Genomic DNA, 19,730 nt, shown 5'->3' with positions numbered 1-19,730 from the left:
CTTTGCACTATCAGCGGCTCTTTCTAGATTCCACTGCATAAATGAAAATGCATGCTGTAAGTGCTTCCTCAATTCCTCCACATATCCGTGAACTGTGGATGCACTCACCAGTGTTTGCTCATGTGCCTTGTACAGTGTTGTGGCAGTACCATTTTTCTTCCTGTCAATATCTCATGAGGGCTGATGGCTGTTGCTTTAGCAGGGGTCGATCTAATGGCCATTAATACTAAAGACAACCGTAGATCCCAACTGGAGCCTGTCTCAGCTACAAATTTCTTCAATATATCCACTATAGATCTATTGCTTCTCTCCACTTCTCCTGATGAAGAGGGTCTATAAGATATGTGCAGTTTCTTCTTTACAGCCATTATCTGCCACACCTTGCTCATCAAGGCACTAGTGAAATGACTTCCCCGGTCTGATTCTATCCTTTGGGGTAACCCAAACTTTGAAAATATGTGATTTACCAATAATCTGGCTGCTGTTTGCGCACTGCAATCCGATGTAGTAATACATTCCACCCATTTGGATATCATATATATACCACAGTAAATAAATACTTATTACCTCTAGCTGATCTTTTACAGGCCCAATATAGTCGATTTGCAAATCTGACCATAGAAGAGTCAAATCTCTTTTCGTTAATGGAGCCCTATGCATAGGTGAAGCAGACTGAAATTGTGCACATACCAGACACCCTCTGGTGTATATTTCCACATCTTGGGATATATGTGGCCAGTAAACATAGTCCTTTACGATCTCTAAAGTCTTTTGTAAAACTCTGTGTCCTGCAGTTATTGTGTCATGCTCGTGGTGTAACATTAGCCCTCTGAATGACAGAGGCACCACCCTTTGTATTTCATATGTTGCAGATTCCGTAATCATCAAACCATCTGTAGCTTAATTCTGTTTTTGTTCTTTAACACCACTCTTAGCTCTTCCCTTCCTTTGAAATTGTTTTCAGATAGAGGTTTTTGTTCTACATCTACTAAATGATTATAAAATATGCCTACCAGTGGGTCTTCTTTCTGTGCCTTAATTAAATCCGGATCTGGCGTATCATAACTCCATTGCACAACAGGCTGTTCGACTTGTTTTGGAGATTTGGAGCATGTAACCGCATCTACCTGTATCTCGCCAATCATGTGTTCAATGGGAAACAACTCTCCCATTACACCCCCAATCTTGGCTAATTGATCTGCTTTGTCATTTCACTCCTTATCCTCCTCTGGTGTCCTTAAATGTTCACAAATTTTCCTCCAGTATATTGTTAAATCATTCTCTGATACAAAATTGTCTATAGCTCGGATCATTTTTCCATGTTTAAGAGGTCTTGTTGTTATATGTGGACATGCCTGTCGCCTTCCAGCCAGGTAAATACTCCATGAAACTGTTTTGTGCATAATCAGAATCAGTCAACATGACAATTTCTTTGAATTTATTTTCAATTGTGGTGACAATTGCCTTTTAAATGGCAGCCAGATCTGCTATTTGGCTACTCCTAGCTCCAATTCTCAGGCTCGCACTTGGAATATTGTCACATTTGAACCAAATATTTCCTTTTCCTGCTACAAGTTGCTTTTCTTCATTATTTGCCACATGAAATGTGCATCCATCCACATACACTGTTGGCAAGCCTCCACACACCTCTTCATTCAAAGCTTTGTGTGGGGATTGTTCAAATGCACTGAAATTGGTTCCTATTTGTGTTTCATCAGGCATGCATTTAGCTGCACAATCATGAAGATCTGCCAGCCCTTGAGCAACTGGGCACCTTTTATTTTGACCATATCTTCCTTCCACAGAGAATCCTTGCAATGTCAATGTTCAAGTAGTAATTCTAGACTGTACCAGATTACCTGATCCAATTCTTTTACTTTGCAAAAATTGCAAGGGTTGGTGATTTGTTTCAATAATTACTTTTTCTCCCTGAATAATAGGATGGAGATTCTGCAATGCCCAGACAGTGGTCAGAAGAGCGTTTTCACATTCACTAAATTTAGTTTCAACCTGATACAGCGCCTTGCTCGCATAGGCGATAGTTTTATGATTTAAAGCATGCCTTTGAGATAACACAGGTGACATATACTGATCAGTAAATCCTATTTCTACACAGAAATCCTGATTCTTTATGGGATAGGCCAAACATGGCGCCTTCATGAGAAATTCTTTCAATTTAGCTACTGCTTCAGATTCCTCTTTTTCCCATTTCCATGGTACACTCTGCTTCAGCAATTTAGTTAAAGATTAAGTGATCTCAGCGTAATTCTCAATAAACTTCCTGTTATAACCTGTTATCCCTAACAAACTCTTCAACCCTTTCAAGTTAGTAGGATTTTTCAATTTCTGTATTGCTTACACTTTTTTCTTTTGTGGATTCAATCCATACTCATCACTTCATGGCCTAATAAGTCTCTTCTTGCACCACTGTGCCTTCTGTAAGGCTTCTGTAAGGACACTTAGGCTCCCGCTTTCTGTAATTGGCCAAGCACATGTCTAATCTCATTAAAATGACTCCTTAGGCTTTAATTTTTCATCAGAACATCATCCATGTAAACTATTGTTCCCCTGTCTGCTGCATCTGGGAGTGCTTTTCTAAAATATATACCAAATTCACTCCCACTATTGACATACCCAAATGGTGTTCTGGTCCAAGCATATTGAGTTTTATCAAACGAAAATGCGAACTAATTTTGTATGTCTTCAGCCAATGGCACACACCAGTACCTAGATGTAAGGTCTAGTGTGGTAAACACCTTTGAACCATGAACCTGCGCAAGGCCTTGAACAATAAATGGGAGCAGCCATCTAGACACTGCTACTCATTTGTTTAATTCTCTCAAGTCTGCACACAGATGGCATTGACCATTCAGTTTTAACACAGCAAAAATGGGATTTGTTGGAAGTACTATGAATGGGCCTGTTAATTCCTCTGGATTCTAACTTTTTATTTATCTCAGCCAATGACTCTAAACATGCCGGTGGTAACGCACAAATACCGGATCTTTACCATATCCCTCTGGTAATATGGCAACATGTAAATTGGTTAGGCCGCAATCATAAGCGTCCTTGGCAAAAACTTTGTTACATTAAATATTTTTCTCAACTCATTCCTATCCTCTTCATTGTCACATGCATCTGCTCCCTGAATCTGTTCCTCTACCATTTTTGAGAATTCTGGAAAATCCTCCAATGGAGGAACCTCTAAGTTCTCTTCTAATCGTGTGGCTGTATCTCTTTGTAGAGTTGCTACCTTTAAATATTTTGGAATACCAGCCTCCATTTGAAAAGGCTGACTTTTTTTTTCCTTTTTACTTAAATCAAATAATATGCAATTCTCCTGGTGACAGCACACTGTCTCATTGGACTCATAAGGATACACAGACTGAATTCTGAATATCCCTTTAGGTTGAGAATCCAGAGACTCTGGCAATTCACCCTGTGCATTCACATATTTCTCAGGGATGTTCCCAATCACTGTATTGTTGAAATCTGCAGTATAGTGTGATTGTTGTACTGCCATTCCTAATGCTGAGTTCTCTCCTAAAAAAATATCCTGACACTCTTTTTTATCTACCATGATTTTGATGGGCCCATCCCCAATCTCCACCAGTGGTGTATATTCACATTCTAGTCCTTGCTGCTTTATGGATTCATTTATGCACACAAATGCATCAGAATCCTTCATCTGCTGTCCTTTTCTGTGTTTTAATGTTATAGTGGCTTGTCTAGTGAATACAGGAATGGTAACATCCTTCTTCACCTGTAACTCAATTGCACATGGCGCCAACTGCGCACAATGATAAGCCTGTCTCTTGTCTTCAAACTCATGTGCTGGTCCTCCTAGCTGGGACCACACTTTTTGATTAAGGAAGTCCAACGCCATACACATTCTGTGCATGATGTCACTTCCCAAATAAAAATCATTTTGTGTCCCATTCACTATCCACACATTGTGACAGATGGTTTTCGGGCCAATGGTAAATTTTAGCATGCATCTATCTAAAACTCTATTCCCTAAATCCGGCCCATATAACCCGAAAACATGTTGGTTTTTAATTCTGAATTTTGGGATTTCTCCCCTTTCAATTATTTGCTGGAATAGTTTCTCATTAATAAAACTCCTTTCCTGTACAAGTGCTAAACTTGGCTTTTATAATTTTAAAATGACCATTTGCACCCATATGGATACATGGCTGCTCATCTCCCATGTGTATTTCAGAAAGGGTTGTAATATGTTTTTCTGTGATTATCTCAGGGATAACATTCTGCTTGCACTTCTCTTCTTTTAAGTAAAAGCGCAATGTATTGTCATCTATTTCGGTTTACCATTTTTCCTAGGATCCAAATAAATCTCCATGGATTGTTTCTCTTTTTCACTTTGCATTTCACCCTGGTACATCAGGATTGCAGTGATACTTCCTCACTGTGGGGCGAGGGCAGGAGCCCCCCCAGCACCCCCAGCCCAGCAGAGGAACCACGCGTCGACCAGGAACAGGACAGGGCCTGCCTGACCCTGTCCCCACACGGCGCCTGACTCGCCCATGCCGGGCGCAGCGCGGGCTGAAACCGAGGCTAAGCCTCATTTGCATCAGCGGTAACCGCCGGCAGGCGGATTACGCCGGCGGCCAGCTCCAAGGCCACTCTAAGGCCTGTTGAGAGCCTGTGTACCCCCTCATTCCACTCTTCCTCACCGTGGGGCGAGGGCAGGAGCCCCCCCAGCACCCCCAGCCCAGCAGAGGAACCACGCGTCGACCAGGAACAGGACAGGGCCTGCCTGACCCTGTCCCCACAAGGCGCCTGACTCGCCCATGCCGGGCGCAGCGCGGGCTGAAACCGAGGCTAAGCCTCATTTGCATCAGCGGTAACCGCCGGCAGGCGGATTACGCCGGCGGCCAGCTCCAAGGCCACTCTAAGGCCTGTTGAGAGCCTGTGTACCCCCTCATTCCACTCTTCCTCACCGTGGGGCGAGGGCAGGAGCCCCCCCAGCACCCCCAGCCCAGCAGAGGAACCACGCGTCGACCAGGAACAGGACAGGGCCTGCCTGACCCTGTCCCCACACGGCGCCTGACTCGCCCATGCCGGGCGCAGCGCGGGCTGAAACCGAGGCTAAGCCTCATTTGCATCAGCGGTAACCGCCGGCAGGCGGATTACGCCGGCGGCCAGCTCCAAGGCCACTCTAAGGCCTGTTGAGAGCCTGTTTGAAGCATCAGGAGCCAGGGGCCACGGACCTTTAATCTTTTGTGAGTAGTGGGAACACCTTCAGTCTATACTATTGTGCTTTCTGGTATGCCCTCTGCTACTCCGCACCCATAAACATTTGAACTCGGTTTCTTTAACTGTTTGCTACATATGCTCATGCTTCCAACGCCGCCGCCTCTATGCATTACTGTTGCCACCTCTTTAATAGTACAGGCATCCTCAGCCCTTAGTGCTCCATGCCTCATGACTGCTATTTGGCCGTGCCCTATGGTCGCTAACGTACCACCGCAACTGTGTTGTGCCCTATGGTCGCCCAGACCCCACTTGCATTGTGTTGTGCCCTATGGTCGCCTAGACCCCACCTGCATTGTGTTGCGCCCTATGGTCGCCCAGACCCCACTTGCATTGTGTTGTGCCCTATGGTCGCCTAGACCCCACCTGCATTGTGTTGCGCCCTATGGTCGCCTAGACCCCACTCGCATTGTGTTGTGCCCTATGGTCGCCCAGACCCCACTCGCATTGTGTTGTGCCCTATGGTCGCTTAGACCTCATTCGCATTGTGTTGTGCCCTATGGTCGCCCAGACCCCACTTGCATTGTGTTGTGCCCTATGGTCGCCCAGACCCCACTTGCATTGTGTTGTGCCCTATGGTCGCCTAGACCCCACTTGCATTGTGTTGTGCCCTATGGTCGCCTAGACCCCACTCGCATTGTGTTGTGCCCTATGGTCGCCTAGACCCCACTTGCATTGTGTTGTGCCCTATGGTCGCCCAGACCCCACTTGCATTGTGTTGTGCCCTATGGTCGCCCAGACCCCACTTGCATTGTGTTGTGCCCTATGGTCGCCCAGACCCCACTTGCATTGTGTTGTGCCCTATGGTCGCCTAGACCTCATTCGCATTGTGTTGTGCCCTACCTATAACGCCCATGCCCCCTTCACGCCACTCCCCTGTATATTACCTTAGCCCCAGCATGCTACTCTGCCTGACTGCGATCATGTTCCCTTTCTGTGTCATGCAAAGTAACATACCCTGCACTGGCAACAGTTACCTAGCCTATAATAATGGTTTAGTCAGACCCGCCTGCCCAAGACACCACCCGATCACCTGCCCTACACCATTCCTGCCCACCACACTAGCCTTCCCCCCGGATACCAAGTCCGCCCTTCCCACCCATAGACATGCACACGTTCCGCATGTCGCAGCTAACACACACCTAGCTGTCTATAAGCAGAACCCCATCAACACGAGAGCATCTTGCCCTACCATTGACTACAACACCTCTACATTAGCTAACCTAACCAACTCCCGTAACACTACCCTCATCCCCTCCGATCGGAATTCTAGACTTGGCGCCAGAACCCACCACAGACCTAGCAAAGGCCCTACCAAATCACTCAATAAGATCAACCCTCGCACTGTAACACCCATCAACACTATCCATCCCAGTCTTAAAGGAGCTCTCCTAAATGTCAGATCATTAGTCGCCCATGCCTCAGAAGTCGCTGACATTATTCTAACAAACAACCTGGACTTCCTTGCGGTAACCGAAACATGGCTGCACGATGCTGCAGGTCCTTCTCTTACCCTAGCCATACCTGATAACTACACCATCCTTAGAGCAGATAGACCGAACGCTCGAGGTGGCGGCGTAGCTATCATCTTTAAGTCCACGCTTGACATCAGACTATCCTCTGCTCCCCCACTCAAATCCTGTGAACACATTACAGTCAAATTTCAAACCTCCCCTAAAAGTACTATTACGCTGCACTTAATTTACCGACCCCCGGGCCCTCCTGGCTCATTTGAGGAAGACATCACTTCACTAGTTGCTGAAAGTTCCAAACCTTCAGCACAATTGATTATACTCGGAGACTTTAACCTTGGGTTTAACGACCCCCTAGACACCTCAGCCACTGCCCTGGCCTTGGCATTAGAGGAGCATGGCCTCCAACAACTTTGCTCCAAACCCACCCACTCGAAAGGCAGAATCCTTGACTGGATAACTACCCTTAACTGCAACATTACTACGAAAGATCCCACACAACTTATCTGGACTGACCACCACCTCCTCCCGTTTGACATTCTTACCAGCAACTCAGCACATAAAAGGCCTATCATGGCACCTGCCTGCCCTACTAGGAAAAAGAGCAATATCTCAGCGGAAGCCCTAATACCTCTGGTGATCCCTACTTTAAACGCACTACCCGCCACAACGGACTTGAACCAACTGGTCAACGCCTACAATGAGTCCATGGCCAAAGCCATTGACATCATTGCCCCACTGAAACTGCGCAAAGGAATACCCAAAGCGCACCTGAACACATGGTTCACCCCGGAGCTCAAAACCCTGCGTCAACAAAAAAACAAACTTGAAGCACTCTGGAAATTAGTGCCTTCTATAAATAACAGAACCAATCTCACCAACATCTCCACCCTCTACAAAAATGAGATTATACGGGCCAAGAAAGAATCTCTCAATACTAGGATCTCCCAGGCAAGCTCCAGTACTAAGGAGCTCTTTAACATACTAAAGGAATTAGAAAACCCCATTACCCCCACTGACGCTTGCACTAAGGATAAACCCTGGTGCACAGGGATCCAGAATGCCCTTGCTAACAAAATCTCAGGGCTCCAAACTAAAATCAACAACAAACGACAACAACTCACTCTCGATCCCACCTCCTTCCCCACGCCCCCTCCACCTACTGCCACTAATTCAGGCTTCACCTTCAAAAAGGTATCCATATTGGAGGTTCAGAAAATTATAGCATCCCTTAAACCATCGAATTGCAAGGGGGACAGCTGCCCCGCACAGATCATAAAAGATGCAGCTAGGGATCTCTCCCCATTTATCACCAAATTAATAAACCTGTCCTTCGCCAACAACATGGTCCCCAGCAATCTGAAACAGTCCTGGGTCCTACCGCTACTAAAAAAAACTACTCTCAACCCTGACATCCCCACGAACTACAGACCCATTACCACCGTCCCATTCCTACTAAAAATCTTGGATAGAGTGGCCTATTTACAAATCCAGGACTACCTTGAGGCCAATCACCTACTAGGAACTCGCCAATCTGGCTTTCGACCACAACACGGGACAGAAACGGCCCTTGTTGATCTCAAATGCCAGATAGACGAACTCAAAGACAAAAACAAGGCTGCCATCCTTCTACTCCTTGACCTCTCCGCTGCCTTCGACCTGGTCGACCATAAAATCCTGTGCAACCATTTATCTCTGGCAGCACACTTCTCCCACTCTGCAGTCACATGGATCCAATCCTTCCTGGACAACAGAACCATGCGGGTCTTCTCCCCCCTAGCAGCGGCTGACCCCATCCCCATCACCTGCGGTGTCCCACAAGGATCCTGTGTCTCACCTACCCTTTACAATATTTTCACCAAGCCCTTATTCGACAAGCTGGACAATCTGGGTGTCACCTATACTAACTACGCAGATGACACCCAGATACTCCTCACCTTATCAGGCAACTACAACAAGGACGCCAAATGGATCAACGAAGTCTTTTCCATCATTCAGGCATGGATGGCCACACATGGCCTATGCCTGAATGATGACAAGACTGAATTGCTTCTTGTCGGCTCACCGAACACTATCAGTAAACTCTGTCCCAGCTACACTAGCTTCACTATTGACGGTAACACCATACCCATTGCCAAGAGCGTAAAAACCCTCGGTTTCTACCTAGACATGAACATCAACCTAGCTAAACAAATCAACATGACCGCCTCAGCCACTGCCTACACCGGTAAACTTATCAGGGCCTGCAGACCACTGATCTCCCCTAGCAACTGTCTCATCCTAGCCAGAGCACTCATTCAATCTAAACTGGATTACTGTAATAGCCTCTATGTAGGTGCCAACAAAACAGTAATCAATAAATTGCAAGTTTTACAAAATAACGCACTCCGTGCCGCCCTCAATATTCCTAGAAGGGAACACATCTCCGCTACCAGAACTGCCTGCAAATGGTTGTCCATCCAACAGAAAATTGATTTGAAAACCATATGCCTTACTTACAAATCCCTCAATCATCTTGCCCCACCCTACCTCTCGAACAAATTTACACTTAGACAGAACACCAGAACCACCAGATCGTCCAACTCATTACAACTAACAGTTCCCAAATACTCCCTCAAAAGAGCTGGAGGATCCAGCTTCCCAACCCTGGCATCACAACTCTGGAACTCCATCCCACTGGATATTAAATCCACACCTACCTTCCAACCCTTCAGAACCAAGGTCATTTCCTGGTTAACCAACAAATAACTGTCCTACCACACATGTATGCACTCCGAATGTCCAATTTTATGTATATTGTTTGAATACTATTATCTATGCCCTATCAATACTGTACTATTGTCTTTTACCTGTAACCTGATGTTCAAAGCGCATATATACCCCCGGGTCAAGAGCGCTATATAAATAAATAAACAAACAAACAAACAAACTAGGCACGCAGCCATTTTAAGGTACACCTCCACTGCATCATTTGATTTAGGAACAGTATGGCATTCATTTACACTGTTGTTTTGTGACTTTACTTTCTTAGGCCTTAATGCAGATACCACAGAACTCCATTTACCCCATCAATGAGGGGCGACAACCTCTTCAGGCAATCTGTTCCCATCAAGAATGGAATTTCACTGATAGATATGATCAATAATTCCTGTCTCATCCTGTGTTTTCCTATCTTTATGTCAACCTCAGTGACACCTTCGATAGGTATCTCCTCACCATTGAAATTATATACTGGACGGGGGTGCTGTTGCGTGCACACAAGATGGCCACCTGAAGTTCGAGCTCCTCTCTGGTGATGATCCTTAACTGAAATTAATCCTGATTTGAGGGCCACCTGAGATGTTCCCACTACATGAAACCCATCAGATGTTGTGGCACACATGGCACAAATCCTGAAGGAAATCAGATGTTTTTTCTTCGTGAAATCCGCTTCACCGTTTCCAATGAGGGCTTTGATGAAGAGGTGCCAGATGTGCATTCCGTGCTGCAGTCACCAGACCCTGCTGCCTGAATAATGCACTAGGGCCCTGGGGGTGGGCAGAGACTGTGAGACGGCCCTCGTAGCCGTGGATGCCGCCCTCCTTTTGACCAGGCTCTGACTGTCTGACAGAACGAAACAACCTCCAGGAATACCAGCTAACTTATCTGTCTGGACTATAATTGGCTTTCAGATTCCTGAGGTTTCGTCGATGTGACACCTCCAAACGTGAGGAGGGGAACCCTCTTCCCTTGTTTTCCTTCTCCTGCAGCTGTGGGCCTGCGCTTTGTTCTCGGCGGCACTGTGCCCTTCATGCTGGCTTGGCGTCTTCACAGCAGGTGACCTTCACTTCCCCGGTACTGTGGAGCATCGCCCGTGTCTGGTTCGGCTCTACATGCGTCTTTGCTGAGGCAGCGTTTTACACATCGGGTGCAAGTTACCGTAGCCTGGTGCGGAGGGGACCTCCTTCCCATCTGCTGAGATATTCGTACTTCACACAGGGCTAGTGAACGTTCTTCCTTTTTCTATTTACTTGATTGGGCATAAGGCGGATTACTTTGGCGCCAGACCATACCGCTCCTAAAGTTGACTGTTTTCTTGCTACTTCCCTCCTCGTGCTTTGAGGAGCTATGCACAGCGGCACCGGCTGATGGTGCTCTCCATGGCAGGACAGTGTTTTCGTGCTAATACCACAAGGCATCCGGATGTGGGAACCGGACACCCTGCTCAGGTACGTGGCAGAACACAACACATCCGATTCTGCCAATGCGGCACGTAGAAGCTGCATGAGACGCATCTGCAATGTGGCACTAGCATGGCCCACATACTCTTAATTACAAGTTATATGCTGGGTTCCTTTTCCCCACAACGCAGCGCTGGCCAGGAAATCTTTATTGCATCTATGCGCGGGTGATCCTAACTAATTACTGTCCTTGTTCTTTATAAAGAAACCACTAACACTTCAGTCCTGCGGTGAGCACTACAAAGGAGGCAGGCTCATCTCGGGTGCCAATTACTAATACCTGCAGCTAACTGTGTTATTTTTCCATGTGAAACTAGGGGTGCGATAATATGTGAGAGGGCATGGTCCATTCTAGGAGAGAAGAGAACCCCTCATAATGCGAACTATATGGCAAACAACAGGGCCAATAAAACCCTACGTATTTGAACACTTTGTACAAACCTGAGTGAGAAACAACCTATACACAAAGGATATACTGTGAGCTCTGAATCAACCACACACATGCTCTGACCCAGTGGACTCAAAGGCCATGTACATCAAAGCTCAAGCAGAGTATCCTGGCATATAGTTCAACCCAAACGTCCCGAAACATACGCATGGACATAATACTGTACCGTCGGCCGGTCGATACTGGCCACGCAGGCAGCCGCTAGCTGCCTAAAACTACTCTCTGGGCAATGCCAAGGGGAACTAACGCTAAGAAGAAGAGAATTGGACCAATGGATTCCTTCACAAGCACTCAGACCCCGGTCAATATGACTGTCCCATTATCCGACCCCCCCACGACTTCATCAAAGAATACCAGAATCGAGCACCTCCTCACCACTGTACAGAATGGTTTTATGTCAGTTAGCATCAAATTAGATGACATCATCGCCACCATTGGTTCACTCAAGGCTCGAGTAGACAAGGAAAGTCCAAGGATCACAGAAGCAGAGAGTAGGATCAGTACCAACGAAGACTCGATTGGCCAAAATACAAGAGATATTACTTCTTTGAAGGACGAAATGACCAAATTACATGGCAAATGCGACGATTTGGAAATCCAGATCTCGCTGCAACAACATCCGCATAGTGGGAATAGCCAAATCCTCCTGTAAAGGCCACCATGGAGACCCAGATCGAGACACTATTGAAATCCCTGTTTGGAGTCGACTCATTTTCGGAACACTTCCTGGTAGAGAACACATCGAACATTGGCCCCTATGCCTAAACCAGGGGCTCCTCCCGCCAAACTACTAAACTACGGGGACAGAGACACGCCTCTTAGTCTCGCGAGGGAGATGGGACCACTCTGTCATGGTGGTGACATCATTCATATATACCCTGACTTCGCCACAGGAGTGCAAGTCGTATGACCTAGTCAAGAAACAACTCAGATAAAGGTGAGAAAGGTCCCATATGCATTGATATTCCCGGCAAAACTGCGCATACAGCATGGTAGCCGTGCACATTTCTTTTAACATCCAATTGCAGCCATGGATTACATAGAAGCCACAATTCCACTTCCACCACAAGGGAGAGTTCCAGACCAAAATGATCTTCTACAACCTGTCATAGATAGGAGAAGCCCTGATGACTGAATGTCTGTACCAAAATATCCTTTTTCAAAAGTTTGCTATTGGAGATATGGGTGTCAAGGTGGCACCGACCTATGTTTATTGGTTGTGGCCAGATGAGACGGGTTCGGCTTCAACCTTCATGGGCTGCAACGCACGCACGTCCAGAAAGTTCCACAAGTTAATGAGAAGGGTTCATCATCATGTTGGGGTTGGTGGTGCGGGTGGGTTGGGGTGGGGTATGGAAAAGGGTCACTTTTGACGCCTTCCTGAGAACTGTTAAACGGTTAATATCAGAGAGTCCTGTTACACCGGGTACCGCCGAATGGGCGAGAACGCATCAACACACAAAGCACAGACCTAAAACAATAGACATTTATGATTCAGGCTGAGAGGGGATTGATGATCAAACTCCTGGAATGTTCGGGGCTTAATAACCCTTTCAAGGCCTGGAAAACGGCTGCATATGTGGCTAAGCATAACCCCCATATCCTGCTTTTACAGGAGACACTTGTTCTTGGACAGGTTTGCAGTAGCTTCCTTTCACGCTGGGTGCCACTTCGTTACTACACGGAATACTCAGCACAATCCAGAGGAGTACACACATTGATTCACTCAAAACTGGGCATCCGATACCTCAACAGCAAGGTAGACAGCTGGGGTAGATACGTATTGGTCTGGGGGGAGGTGGCGGGTTGACAAATTTTAATAGTCAATACCTACAAACCGAGTATCGATGATCCTCAATTTTAAAGCGCTATACAAGATATGCTGGTCATAGCTGACAATGCGCTAGTAATATGGGGGGGGGACTTCAACACAGTTCTTGACGTATCCCTAGACCGATCTTCGACTACCCCTCAGAACCCTATAAGAACTGCACTTTTCCTAAAACAGATAATGCAACAAACCTCTATAATTGACATATGGCGAGAATTACACCCACAGGAAAAATGGTATACCTACTACAACCCTACTACAACCCTCGCAGACGTAGAGTCTAACCACAAGATTCACCCCGCACCCTCTCAGATCATTCTCCAATATCACTTGTTTGTACCTTAAGAGATGCAGCACCACACACCAAATGTTGGCGGATGCCCCCGCCATACACAGGGGCCCCCATAATGCGAGTCACTCCACATTGAAATAGAAGAATTCTTCGAATTAAATGAGGGGTCGGTAGATAATCACGCAACACTATGGGAGACTATCAAAGTGTGGGTACGAGGAGCCATTATGGCAACATCCACTGGACTGTTAAAATCTGCTAGGAAGGAACTGAGCATAGTAGAAGCGAAGCTGGAACTACTTGAAACCGAATACAGCACTACACACAGTAAAGGGTCTCTCTCAGACATACATGCAACACTGAACGAATTCAACAAACTTGCAGATCGGGAGATACACGGAAAATAATAAAGCTGGTAAACACTTAGCTAATATACATAAAGCAGAGAGCCACCATACTCTCATCACTAATACCGAAATGCCAACAGGGATGATACTTAGCCAAGAACTAGAAATTAATGCCACGTTCGCCGAATTCTACAAAACCCTGTATTCCAAGCATGACATTAAATCTATGGAAGAGAAAACCAAATACTTACATGAGCTCAACCTCCCAACCCTCATCCCGATACACGCATGGTACTAGATATTCCCATTACACTAGAAGAAATTGTCAATGCAATAAAAGCACTAACCTTCGGCAGAACCCCCGGGTCTGATGGCCTGGGAGCTGAAATTTATAAAGAATTCCAGGATAGACTAGCCCCAGTATTACTGAGGGTTTGGGAAGAGGCAATGGATCAGGGTAAGCACCCCGAATTGATGCACGAGGCAGTAATTGCGGTTTTCCTTAAGCCCCACTGCTCAGCGCAAGACATGGCTTCTTACAGAACCCTCTCCCTAATCAACACAGATGCAAAACATGTAGCTAAAATTCTGGCAACCAGACTCCTACCGTTCATGCCTATCTTGGTCCACCCCGACCAAGCAGGCTTTATCCCCACAAGGTCCACAGCTCTAAATCTACAACTACTTTTTGGAGTAATGGTGCAAATAAACCCAAAGGCAACAGCTGCTATTGCGGCACTAGATGCCGAAAAAGCCTTTGACTCTGTCTCCTGGTTCTACCTATTCTTGGTACTGAAGAGGTTCAGTCTAGGTCAATACTTTGTCAAATATGTCTGATTGCTTTATACAAACCTGGGGGCGAGAGTTCTAACAAACCACACCATGTCGCCTCCCTTTCTATTAAACAGGGGCACCCGGCAAGGATGTCCCTTCTCCCCGATACTGTTTGCACTCACTATAGAACCCATGGCGGAATTCGTACGCAAAAACCATGCACACAGAAGGCTCAGAATGATGGGATCCCCGCAGATAATATCTCTCTACGCTGACGACACCCTGTTATATATCCGGAATCCAGAAGAAAATTTAGAACCCATTATGGTGGACATCCATATGTTTTCTGAGTATTCTGGTCTCCAAATCAGAATTGTTCCCATTGACACTGTTGGGTGTCTTGGCCCACGTTCAAGTTATTATGCTGCAACACTTGGTGCTGTGGGCTTAGGAAATCCAAGAGGGCAGAAAAGCCCACATTTGCGCCAGAATCCTGGAGAACCGTGCAGTTTTGCGCACAGCAAAATGGTCCCCTGACCTGCCACCTACCAGTGCGAGCGTGAGGGGCCACGAGTGCCATGAGTGAAATGTGTGCCAAAGGAAAAACAGCAGTGCCGGTGGCTAAAAAAAAAAGCGCTTTGAAATCACCTTTGTTTCTCTGAAATGCAAGCTAAAAATGCCTATTTTAAACATCGCAAGAGATTCAAAAATCTCAATGAACACCAGCAGACATTTGGCAGAATGTATTCTTGTGTGCATACTAAATCTGGAAAGAGAAAGAGCCCAAAACAATGTTTATAACAAAACTGGCTGAGCTGTGGATGTCAGCAGCTGAAGTGAAATTGGACTGAAAGACACTAAAATCTCAATGTTTAAAATAAATGAGTGACCTACTGTTGAGTGTCACATAGTTTGCAACTGTTGAAATGTCATAGTTTTGAACTTATGTGTAAAAATTGTCAGATTGATTTGAATGTAGAAAACTGGGTACCAAAGTGACATTTAGCTGAAGCCTGGCTTAAAGAGATTGAATTCTGCCTGACAACCACCCCCGACAGGAGTTGAAACTTGATCAGCAGCTGTGTTCCCAGGCCTGGCTGCATTCTGCTACCCCTGCCAAAAGGAGATGACACCTCTCTGATTGAATTAGGGGAGGAGCACCTGGGGACTACAGGAAACTAAACAAAGCACTGTCCTTGGCCCAGGCAAATGTAAAATTAGGAGGGTCGTAAATGGCTTCCTCTTGGAAGGAATCAGGGAGGGGCACTGCATCTGTGAGCCAGCTGAGCTTGGGGGAAGTGGATAAACCAGAAATTCCACCATGTGCTTTGGAAAACCACACCCCTTTGGGGCCAGCGCATAATTTTAAAAAGATGGATAATTCATAGTGCGGACTTAGGACCCTGTGGTATGTTCTTGGCGATAGTAGCGGAAAAAAAGGTTGTTACTCCAAATGTATGCATGTTAAAAATCTGACACTTTATCATCTGAAACCCATATCCCTGGTGCACATTTGTGTAAAATCTGGAAAGGTTTAGAGGACGTTATCTGGATGAAAAGGGGAGAATTCTGTCATAAGTGGACACAACATCTTACAAAGACAAGGATCGGATGGTTTGGTGCTACAGAAAATATGTTAACTGGACGTATTAATATTAGAAAAATGGTACATAGATAAATATGTATTTGGATCAGAAATAGATTTGTGTGCAATTTGACAAGGGGAGGATCCTCTGACCATAAACCTACCTCATCACTCTGACCCACAACCCAGTTCCCCCAATCAAGGGAGAGAGGAGGAACTGGCCAATGATAAGTTGAGAGGGTTGGGCATAGAAGATGAGCCGACCCTCCCACTTTCTAAACACATAAAAAGAGCCACTGGAAGCCAGACAGGACATTCACTTCCCACTTCAAGCTGATTTCTTGCAGAGCGTTTTGCCAGAAGACACCAGATCCAGCACTTAGACTTCAAATCCAGACAGAGACCAGAACTTCGAATTCAGACTTCAGAATTTGTCAGCAGGCCTCAAAATCTTTTGCAAACTGATTCACCCCAGACTTCAAAGGGGCACATCAGAGTAAAACAGCCGGGCTGAGCTGTTTTATTCTGGCCTAACATCCTGTGCCAGAAACACCCAGAAAGCAGAGCTGTACCTGGAACCAGAGACCAGACCGCCGTCCAGTGTCAAGAACTTTTGCCAGAACCAGAGATCCAGACCGCTGTACAGTGTCGCTAGCAGAGCTGACCCAGATCGCTGTGAGCAGAACCAGGCAGAGACCGTCCGTGGCGAGGGAACCGCAGTCCAATCCTGACCCGATCCGTGGCGAAGGCGCATTCTTGTCTAAAATATAGTGTGAGTACCGCCAGAACTGTGCAAAACCCAATCTCTTAGTTTAAAATAATCTAATTCAAACTATTTTAACCTATTGAGAACTACATCCTAGAAATCTTGTGTTCCTTCTGTGATCTCAAACCTGAAAACTGTCATCTGTCATTCTGAGCTTGACTTTTCTTTTGAGAATCTACCTTCACGAAATCGTCCGTATCTCCGGAACCGTTTGTCCTAGGAACGAGATTTAATTTTCATCTTAAAGCTAAGATTCTGGGCTTTATAGTGCCTCCGTAATTGCGCTCGACGCATGCGACTAAATTGCCACGATTTGACATTGTGCTTCATTTCAGCCACGTGTAAAAATATTTGTCCTTGCTTTCCTTTGCTGGAATTCGTTTGCCACCTGACAATCATTCATAGAGCATTGCTGAAGTGATCGTGAACTAATACAAAGTAGCTGTCACCCACCCTGAACCTCTAGAGGGAATTAAAATCATTTTAGCATATTTTTCACTTCTTTGCATACCACCTCTAAAGTACTTTGCCTTTGTTTAAAATCATCCCTGTTGATCTAAGCTTGCTAGGGGGGAACTGAATTGGGATTGTACTGTGATTGTATTCCTGAAGACTGTGTGTGTCACTTCCACCTCCTCACATTGCATAGAGGGGGGGGTGAATTGCCAAAAGGGGAAAAGTGATTATATTATGTGTTGCTGAAATCATATCAAGTTTATTCCTGTGTTGCTTTTATTCATCTTTGCATCTCCTTGAAACCATAAAGCATTCTCTGATACCTAATTCCCCTGTTCCTAGTCATAAGTCACCAGAACTGTGTATATTGTAGGATTACCTATTGCTGATTACTGCTCATATTCACAAGCGTGATATCAATTATTAATTTATTATAAAAGTGTGATATATATATATATATATATATTGTTTAATTCTCAAATAAACCTTTTAAATTTGCAAAACAAACTTACTTCTTGGCTCAGTGGGGTCAGGGGGATTCTAAAAGAGGGGTGTTATATAAGGGTTGTCATCCAGAGTACACGAACTGGACATAAAAATATATAAATAAGGGCTTCCCTTGAACAATCCCAGACAAGGCACTGACTTAGTGGGACTGCTTGATTGGAGTCTTTAACAAAGTGGGGGCTCGTAGCCGGGGATTCTGGATTAGATCTATCACTTGTGCAGATTAATACAGTGGGCCAGCTGACAGGATACATATCCGGTTAGATCACCACGCTGTGTTACGCTGTAAAGCACTCCTCAAAGGAACGCTCTAAGGAAACGGTTTGTTTTGCAAAATAAAATACAAACTTCTGTAAGTCAGGAAGGAAATCAAGTTCCAGAATGACGACCTTGGTAGATATGAAGATAGCTAGGGAGCACCTCTTACATACACTGTTTGTAAGAGGTGAATGGTCTGAACAGGACCAAAATGTATGGTTGCAAGCGATCACACAACAGGTCACTACAACTGGGTCAGATATCTGCAGAGATCAGGGTCCCTTACATGTGGCCCTGAGTGAACTATATATGACTCCTAAGGCCAAAGATGAACACAATAGGATTGCCAGGATAGCGGCATATTTGTATCTATATATGGGAGCCATGCAGGACAAATGTTCTGAAGGCCAAGATCTGGCAAATAGGCAACTGATGGCATTAGAGAAGGCCCAATCTGACCTGGACTCTTCTGAGCAGAGGCTCCACAGGAGCCAGGAGTCAGAAAATGATAGTAGACAGTACATCATTAAAATAAAGGAGGATATGGATATCCTGCAACAGGAAAAGGCTGACCAGGATACTAGAATTCTGGCTTTGCAGAAGGAGCACCAAGACAGTTTGGACTCCTTACTGCAGTGCCAGAAAAAGCTGGAGCAACAGATCAATTTTAACAGGGCATGCACAGAGCAGGTAGCCACCCTGCAAATCCAACTAGCCAGAGAGAAAGAGGAAAACAATAAAATGATTTTGAAAGACCTGGATTCCCAGGCAGAGTTTGATGAAGAGCACCAGAAAGCTGGTGCCCTTCAACGGCAGAGGGACGACCTGGCAGCATAGATGCAGGCTCTTACTCAGGAAAGGGATACCTTAGGCCAGGAAGTCTGCCACTTAAAAAGGAAAATGGAAGAAAATCACCTGGCCCTCCAGGGGCTGGGTGACCTCCAAAAAGAGCATCAGAACTTGTTAGAGCACACCAGGAGGGTGGAAGATGCTCTGGCAAGAAAGGAGCAGACCAGTAGGGATGGGACTCAGGAGATAACCCTCCTGCAGCAAAGACTGGCCCAGTACTCCAGGACCAACCAGGAAGCACAGAGAGAGAATGAGGCTCTCTGTCAGCACAATGATAGGGTCCAGCAACAGGTAGCCATGCAGGAGGGACTGATAGAGTCTAGTAAGGCCTCGGTTGAGGAACTGAAAGCCCAGGCTCTTGCATTGCAACCAGGAGCAGGGGCTGATAGAGATGAAGTTTGCTGGGAAAGGGAAACACCTGAGCATAACCTCAGGAGCCCTAGTACCAGAGGCCTTCATTTCTCCCAGTCCCTGGACTCTGCCACCCTCATGTCCCCTGGCGCACATGGGCACAGGGCCACAGGGATGGCAGATTACTATCCAGCCAAAAGGATGGGACTCATAGGCCAGTACCACCCAGGAATAGATGGGCGGGCCTCCTGGCATGGGCACCTAAGGACAGTGCAATTTAGTGGGGAACCCCAGGAGAGT

Source organism: Ambystoma mexicanum, chromosome 1p (assembly GCF_040938575.1).
Source record: "Ambystoma mexicanum isolate Mex_15411 chromosome 1p, UKY_AmexF1_1, whole genome shotgun sequence".
Classification (NCBI taxonomy): Eukaryota; Metazoa; Chordata; class Amphibia; order Caudata; family Ambystomatidae; genus Ambystoma; species Ambystoma mexicanum.
Note: the sequence above shows the minus strand (reverse complement) of the source record.